The 8,776-nt window shown below is 46.3% G+C and overlaps 1 protein-coding gene across 4 annotated transcripts in view; it reads left to right on the top strand.

Annotated features, from left to right (window-relative positions):
* Positions 1-6,906: 6,906 nt before the first annotated feature.
* PATJ (PATJ crumbs cell polarity complex component) overlaps positions 6,907-8,776 on the top strand; it is a 329,924-nt gene continuing 328,054 nt past the window's right edge. For 2 of the 4 annotated variants that reach the window (XM_031969002.1, XM_031969001.1), the window contains exon 1: positions 6,907-7,021. The gene's annotated coding sequence lies outside the window, so the exon portion shown is untranslated. The remainder of the gene's footprint in view (positions 7,022-8,776) is intronic. The other 2 variants (XM_031969004.1, XM_031969003.1) reach the window with 1 other exon arrangement.

Genomic DNA, 8,776 nt, shown 5'->3' with positions numbered 1-8,776 from the left:
GTGACTCTGGACAAGTCACTTAACCCCAATTGCCTCAGCAAAAAAAGGGGGGGGGGAGAAGGAAGTAAAGAATATACATATTCGTGTGTGCGTGTGTGTGTGTGTGTGTGTGTATAACATACATTTCTTTTAATAGTATTAATATCTGCATATATAGTGGGATAGAATTTAAATATTTATCTAGTCTGGCATCCTACCACATACAGCAAAAAAGGAAACTGTGAAGAACAAAAATGTCACCAAAGAAATTCCTGATAGAAAAATAAGATGGAATTTGTCTTGCAGTAGAAATAAGAGCCAGCGAATCTACTGTGTGCCTCAGTAGAATCCTTACAATGTCAAGAAAATGAGAGGCTTCCTACTCCGTTGAAGGGACTGCTATTTGGAGACTTTATGGGAAATCCTGGACATGAGTCCCATAGGGTGAGAAAGCTGGACAGATGGACAGATGGATGGATGGGTTGTGGTCTGCATCATCACAGAGGAACATCCACATTGCGCATCCACGTTATGCATCCATGTCGAGGAGAAACCAGATCCACTGGAATAATTGAGTTTCAATAATCAATGCTGAAGCTTTCTCGTTTAAAAAACAAATACTGCTTCAGGCTTTGATCATGGACTATGTGGTATTTCTAGTTGGGGAGAAGAAGAGGCTGGAAACAATTTCCTTTCACTTGTACAGAGCTGGCCCAATGGACTCTTGTCATCTATGGGGGCTGAGGTAGTGGGCTAGAGGGAATCATTCATTTTTTTTGGCAGAATGTTGGTAATGGGATCTCTATTGGGTGGGGATGGAGGAGTTTGGAATTTAGATTTGTGCCTGACTGCTCTGAAAATGTACATGATGCACAAGATTCAGAGATGACATGATAATAGCCAATCCATGGTGACCTCTTAGGGGAGAGGTTTTTCTTCTCCTCATATTTACATTTTCCCAGAAGTTCCCATCCTGAAGTTACCAAAAAGACCATCCTGGGGTTCAAATGCCTGAGGGCAGAACTTCCCATTATTTTGGTGCACTTTGAATTTGAAGGAATGTAGAAGAATGCAAAGAAGAAGAAGAAGAAAAAAAAATAAACCAGCAAGCAGGCCTGGAAAATCCTTATCCCAACCCCTTCTGGCTGTAGGAGGTAGAGAGTGAAAAGTACTTGGGGAGGAGGGGAGAGGAGGAGGAAGGAGGAATGCAAGGGGCACTGCTGCCTGAGTGGAAGCTGACTCTTGTGGCTCAAGGACTCTGCAAATGGCATATTTTTCATTCCATAACTTAGTCTTTAAGCAGCTAAAAACATGAAGGGAGTCCCAGGAGAACAAAATATCCTTCCTTTGTTCCTTCCTTCATTCCTTCGTTCCTTTGTTCATTCCTTCCTTTGTTCCTTCCTGTGTTCCTTCCTCCCTTCCTTTCTCCCTTTGTTCCTCCCTTTGTTCATTCCTCCCTTCCTTCCTTTCTTCTTCCCTTCCTTCCTTCCTTCCTTCCTCACTTCCTTCATTCCTTCCTTCGTTCCTTCATTCCTTCCTCCGTTCCTTCCTCCCTTCATTCCTCCCTTCGTTTTTCCTTTGCTCATTCCTTCCTGCGTTCCTTCCTGCGTTCCTTCCTCCCTTCCTTCCTCCCTCCCTCCCTCCCTCCCTCCCTCCCTTCCTTCCTTCCTTCCTTCCTTCCTTCCTTCCTTCCTTCCTCCTTCCCTCCCTCCCTCTCTCCCTCTCTACCTCTCTGAACCAGGTATTACAAAAGTTCGGTTGTTGTTATTTTTGGTTGTAGTTGTTGGTATTGTTGTAAGGCAATTGGGATTAAGCAACTTGTCCAGGGTCACACAGATAGGAAATATTACGTGTCTGAGATCAGATTTGAACTCAGGTCCTCCTGACTTTGGGCTGATACTCTATCTGTTGTGCCATCTAGCTGCTCCTATTCCAGAAGTTTTAGTGCCACTTTCAACTTACTAAGACTTTTGGAAAACCCTGCATATCTCATACATAATCCCTTAAGAGACAGTTGCTAACTCATTGTAGAGTCAATGAAATAATTTTGTCCCTGTTTGAGTTGTTGTGATAATAACGCAGAAGTTTTAGGTTCACAACCAGAAGCTTAGAATTGGTGTGAATAAAGGTGACTCAGAAGCATTGTGAGGTTTTGCACAAAATTCCTTGATGTGAAATGATGTTGCTGAAGGAACAAAATCAGGAGATCAGATATCAGATCAATGATTACAAACTGGATGGGACCCTGAGGACAGCTAATCTGATCTCTTCTTTTTACAGGGAGAAGAACCAGTTCTCGGAGGAGAGCATCGCCGCTGTGAGTGTAAGAGGTGGGGTTTGAAGCCAGATCTTCTTCAGAGTGATGGCTTCAGCCAAATGCAAAGAAAGAATCTGAGAATAGAAAACTGTAGTGTTTTTCATCTTTGTGTTGGCATTGGTCTGGGTGTTTTACAGCAAATGTGATACAAGGCATTTTGTAAATGTTAAAGGGCTCTCTTGGGACAGTGTAGCCCAGTAGGAACGTAGCTTTCACCCAAGATGTGTCAATGAGGAACAAGGAACAAAGGCTAAGAATGTCCTTCCTTACTTCTCAAGGTCCTTCCCTACCTTGAAAGAGATTTCCCAGGGGAGAAATCAGGAAGTTACAAAGCTCCTCCCCCCTCCCCCCCCCCATATTGTTAGGGCTTTAGGGGACTCCATTTTGACTTACTGAGTCAGATGTAGAGTAATGACTGTTGACCATCCATTCCCCGGACTGTTACAAACAGAGGATAGGGATTCTAGGACACAAAGGGGCTAACTATATGCAAATGAGACATGGGAGAACCTGGGCAGTCACATGCCCTAAGGGAAGACTGGGCTGAAATTCATCCCTCCCCTTCTTTCTCCCCCCACGATGGTTTGTGAGACCCGCAGTTCCAATTTATAGCTTCTTTGATATATTCCCTTTTTCTTTGGATCATTTCCTAGTGAAACCCATATCATTTTTTCCTACATGATCTCACTTCCTGTTTTGCTTCCAACTGGTAGGAGGAGGTGTCTGTAGGGGGGCACAGTAAAGACATTCATCCCCACTAAGTGACAGTCATTGCAGCTGGCATTTGGGAGCCTTTTTCCTTTTATAGCTCATTTTTGTTATGATGTAGATGAAACTGCTGTTAAACTATATGGCCATATACCATGAATCTGTCTGTGAGTTTGCTGTTCAAAATTGAGAGAGAGGAAGTTAACCCAAAGGGAGAATGGATTTTTTTTCTCCAGGAAACTGAGGTGGAGGGATAACGAGCCAGTTAGAGTGTCTGAAATTATAGCAATAGTCAGACTATCACCTAAACTGCTTTAAAAACAACAACAACTCAGAGAGAGATTTAGCAAAGAAATGAGTTATAAGTAGAGGAACAGGTACCTCCATTTGGGCATGGCTAAGACCAGCCTGACCCTCACCTTCCCGACTCTCCAGTCAGCCCCTCAACCTCGTGACAGAACAAAAGGAGCCAGGTAGGTGGTAGAAGTGACGAGTGCTGGGCTCAACCTCCTAAAGACCTGCCTTTGCTATGGGACTCCGAGTTATAGAAATGTTAACTCCTAATATTTTTATTATCTGGACTCAGAGGATTTGGCTTTGAATCTGTCCCTGTGTGACTCTGGGAAATCCATTTCCCTTCTCTGAGTCTGTTTCCTCATCTCCAAAATGAAGGGGTTGGGATAGAAAGCCTTTAAAGTCCCACTCAGGTTTAAATGTATTTCCCCATAAATTCAACTCTTGTTACATTGAGAGAGATGACAAATGTGAAGGTAAAAGGGAGTCACAGGAAAGGTAAAAGGAACAATGGAGCCCTCTCCCAAATGAGAGGGGATGGAGAAGGAGATATATATTTCTGAGGATGGTCAACCAAGATTTGTTTCGATTTACGGTGCATGTTTGTTACCAGGGGTTTTGTTTCTGTTTTTAGTGAGAAGGGAGATAGAAATAAATGCTTGTTAATTGAAAAAAAATTAGAAAAGGACATATAACAGGAAATAGCTAATGAAAGGGAGAAATTTCAATTAAAATTTATGTTTGACCAAGTCCACTCATTGAGTCATTCAATAAGCATTTATGCCAGCTGTGTGCCAAAGAATTACGTTAGGGACCCTATCTTCAAAAAGCTTTTGTTCTAACTAGGAAAACAATATAAATACAGATAAAGAGATATAAAGTAATATGGGGCAGGGGAGCACTAGCAGCTATGAGTAATCAGGACACTGTCAGGCAAACACACAGTAAGTTTTATTAGTCATTTATTTTGTCTCAGGCATTTGTTGTACCAGGGGATAGAGTATTGGGTCTGGAGTCAGGAAGGCCCAAGGAAGAGTTCAAATCTAACCTCAGATGCTAGTTGTGTGACCTTGAGTAAGTCACTTAATCCAGTTTGCATCAGTTTCCTCATCTGTCCATTCTAGTGATTTTTGCCAAGAAAACCCCAGATGGGATCAGGAAGAGTTGATCACAATTGAACAATCACAACAAAGTGTCAGGCACCTCTGGGTAGCTCCTGTGAGAAGTGATGCTTGAGCTGAGCCTTAAAGAGAGCATAGAAGTACCAGAAAAAAATGGCCAGTGCAAAGACTATGAAGGATTCTTTAAAAATCGAGGTCAGGTTCTTGCTGTTTTGCCTGGGATACGACATGAAGAATTGTCCTCTAAGGTAGATCGATTCATTTGTTGTGTTCTGAAATCACTGAAGGCAAAGCAGCAAATTTAAAAATAAAAAATAAAAAATTGGGAATATTCAGTTTCTTTAGTGATCTGTACTGGCTTGACCAATTCGACTGGATTTCAATTGGTTGTTTTCAAGTTAATTCCTGCTATCTCTCCCGACATCCATACTGTCTCTTCTATCCTTGACAACGTTCCTAACTGCCCCTTTTCTGTTTGCTTCTTTGCTCTGTTTTCCCCTAGTGCACAGTGGATTAGAAATCTAGGTTCAAATCCCAGCTCTGCCACTTAGAACCTGGGTGACTTGGGGAAATGTATATGACTTCTCTGGGTCTCAGCTCCTTACCTGTATGTACGATGAGAGGGTTGGATCACGTGGCCTCTGGGATCTCTTCTAGTTCCAAACCTATGGTCCTGCTCTCCTTGCAATTCGTTTCCCTGTCTGGGTCACCCTTTTCTTGAATATGAAAAGAAGACTTGAACCAGATTCTCTTCCAGCTCTCAGTCCTGTGATCTGCGCTTCTTTCCCATTCCAGCTTTCTTCCCTCCCCTAGAGAGGCTGGCGATCCATCAGTCTGCTTCTTTCCTCTTCCTGCTAGGGCCATCTGCCTTGCTTAGCAGCCACTGGACCATCTGTCTCTTCTTCTGTTTGTCTGACTGTCTCTTCCCATACCCCCATCTTTCCAGGTTTTCCAGTCTGCTTCCCAAAAGAGGAAACTGTATTTACGGGAGGGAAAGGGTACTTAGGCATCAGGCCTGGGATCAAAATGTGTTTCTTGCATTTCTTGCATGTTGGGTTTCTTGTTCTGAGACTCAGTTTCCTTATTTGGAGAACAAGTGGGTTCATAGATTATTAGTGCTGAAGAAGCTTAGAAGTTGCCCAGTCCAGCTTCCTTATTTTACAGAGAAATTAAATTAGAGGATACTTAATAGAATAGAGGTTTCTGAGAAATAAAGGATCCTGAAAAGCTCTCACAGATCTTCCCTTTCTGTCCCTGTCCAAGGTTCTTTCCTCTTTACTACCAACAGGAAGGGACATATGGTTAATTAAGATGAAACTCCTTCCCAAATCCCAGATTTCTCAATTTTGGGAGCCAGAATCTTTCTCCCTCTCCCTTTCTTTCTATTTTTCTGCTTCCTTTCTATTTATAGAAAGAATTATCTTTCTAATATCATCTACAAAGCTCCATTCCCTTCACCCCTTTTGTCCTCTCAAGCCACTGGCCCCCTTTCCCACCATCTTTTCTCTGCCCTTTTCCTTGCTTCACTTTCCTTCAATTCCACTTGCCAATATTCAGTGCAACAAGCCTCAAGTAAGCACCTACTTAGGTAAAAGGGCTTTGGGGATATATTGGGAATATAAAGACTAAAGAGACATAAGGTGTTAGGAATAAAAAGACTAAATGGAAAGAGTGCAATTCTCCTAGACCTTTCATTCTATTTCATTAAAGGGAGAGCTATAGGATAACTTCCCACTGGGCCTGGAATTAAGAAGACCTGAGTTCAAATCCAGCTTCAGATGTTTCCTAACTATGTGTTTCTGGGCAAGTCATTTAACATGAATGTGTCTCAGTTTCCTCAGTAAAGTGGGGATAAGAACACAGCGTTGTTGTGAGGATCAGATGAGACGATATTTCCCTTTCCCTCCCCCAAACCCCATAAAAAATTATAGCGAGATTTTATATAGATCAACTGAGATAATGTATATATACTATTACTTGCAGACCTTAAAAGGCTACTTATTTATTGTTGGGTCCTATCTGGTTCTTTGCGACCCCATGTGAGGTTTCGAGGCAAAGACACTGGAGTGGTTTGTCATTCCTTCGACAGCATTTTCCAAATAGGGAAACTGAGGCAGACAGGGTTAAGTGCCTCGCTCAGGGTCCCGCGTCTAGAAAGTAGCAGAGGCCGCATTTGGATTCAAGTGTTTCTGACTTCAGGCCTCAGTGCCCATAAAAAGCAATCTTGGTGTCACTTCAGGGAATGGGGGGGGGGGCGCACTAAGGAAAACCCCTCCCCCGCCCATCCTTTTTCCCCTCCTCCTCCATCCTTTTCCCCTCCCCGCCCCGGGAGCCCCGAGGGCGCCCAGGCTTCCCGAGTAAGCCCTAGGGTGGGTCCCGCCCCCTCTGCTGGCCCCGCCCCCAGGCCGTGGTTGGGGAGGGGGTCGGGAGGGCAGGGCCTGCCAGGTGAGTGCGCCCCGCCTCCAGCCTCTCTCTCTCTCTCTCTCTCTCTCTCTCTCTCACTTCCGCCCAGGTGAGGGGAGGGGGCGCTCCTGCGTCCCGGAGCCCCACCTTTCCCCGAGCCGGCGCCCGCCTCCCGCACCCAGTCTTCGGGACCGACCAGGTAAAGAACGGCCGGGGCTGAGGGGTGGGCTTCCCGCTTCGGATCCCGCTCCGCCACTCCCCCGGCCCCAGGCCTTCCTGCGCTCTTCGCGGGGCTCCCCAACTCCCAGCTCCCGGTGCCAGGCCCTTTAAATCCCTACGTCAGCAGCCGGCTCGGCGCCCCCGCCCCCTCCCCTCCCTCTGCCCGGCTTTGGGGGGGCCGAGGAGGGGCCTCGAACGGGTGATCGCAGCCCGCCTCTGATTTGGTGGGGGCCAGGAAGTGGGGGAGCAGGAGCAGGAGCAGGGGCAGAAGCTGGGGCAGGAGCAGTCCCGGTCCCGGCCTGGGGAACGAGAGAAGGAGAGAGGGAGGGAGGAGTCCAGAACCCCTTTTTTCTGCCCGGGAGCCTCTGGCTACCACACGCATCCGCCCGGCTCGGAAGCCCCGGGAGACCCTCAGGTGCGAGGGAGCTTGGAGGTCAAGGACCAAGGCCGCCAGGAAACCGAGGCTCCACCTGTTGGGACCGTGTAGACTCAGATGAAGCCTTTGCTTATTTCCCTTTCCTCTGGCGGGGAGAGGGGAGTCGGGGGGGGGGGGGGAGATCCCGCTGTCTCTGCCCTTCCCCGGGCTTGCCGCCTTTTAGGGAGCGTCAGGATTCTGTTTTACACCCGGCTCGCCTTGACTGCTGACAGCACTTATTGAGCACCTACTCTGCCCTCGGCGTTGTCGGAGAGAGAGCCGGACTTTGTTCAGGAAATCAGTTAATGTTCAAATGAAGGCGAGGGGAAGGGAGGAATCGGTCCCTGCCTGGTTTGGGCAGATAGATGATAGAGCCGTAGACGCCACACCTGAAAGAACCTTAGGGAGCTAAGAAAGTATCGTGGTTAGAGCTGGGGGCCCGAGTCTGGAAGACCTGGTTCAAAATCAAGGCACAAACCACTTGCCGGCTGTGTGATCCCAAGCAAGTCACTTGATTTCTGTTTACCTGTTTACCTGTCTGTAGCCTTTTATTACCTGGTCTAATTCCCTTTTACAGTGGAGTCAATTCAAGCATTTATTAAATGCTTACTGTGTGCCAAGAATTGTGGAGGAAACCAGCTTTGTATACACTGGGTGCCAAATGAATGGGGAGGTTAATAAGTGGCTCAGGAATAAGGGGGCACATCTCTGTAGGACCGGGGCTATTTCTGTTCTCTGAGGTCCCTTCTGACCTCTGGTTCTTCTTTCAGGTCCTGGAACTGGGTTGGAATCTTGTTTCTGACACTTCACGTGTGAGCTTATTACTCCACAATCTCTGGGTTTATCTTTCTCATCCAGAAAATATGGCCATTATGCAATGGGACCCTCTGGGGCCTTTTCAGTTCCTAATCTGTGATCTTCACTGCAGAAAGCTGCCTTTCCACCTCAGAATACCCCACCACGCTTCCTTTGGTTTCCACCACTCCTATTTCTGTCCACAAAGAGCATGTTTCTCCAGCTACCTCCCCCCCCCATCTCCCTGGCCCCAGAAAGCGGGCTTCCTGAGCCCAGGCCTACGCCACTGGTGTATTCCCTACCATTTTTGAAATAGAAATTAAAATGTTTACATTTGTACACTTGTTTGAGTATTTACAAGGGACCTTACTTGATCTCGACCAACTCTGTGAAGTGGCTCCTTTTACAAATGAGGAAACTGAGGCACAATAACTGCCTTGATTTGGTCCCATCGCTGCTGAATGTCTGAAGCAGGACTTGAATCTATGCCCAGCATTTTATCCACTCCCTGCCTGAGCTGCTTCT

Source organism: Sarcophilus harrisii, chromosome 4, assembly GCF_902635505.1.
Source record: "Sarcophilus harrisii chromosome 4, mSarHar1.11, whole genome shotgun sequence".
Lineage (NCBI taxonomy): Eukaryota > Metazoa > Chordata > Mammalia > Dasyuromorphia > Dasyuridae > Sarcophilus > Sarcophilus harrisii.
This window is presented reverse-complemented; position numbering and strand designations above follow the sequence as displayed.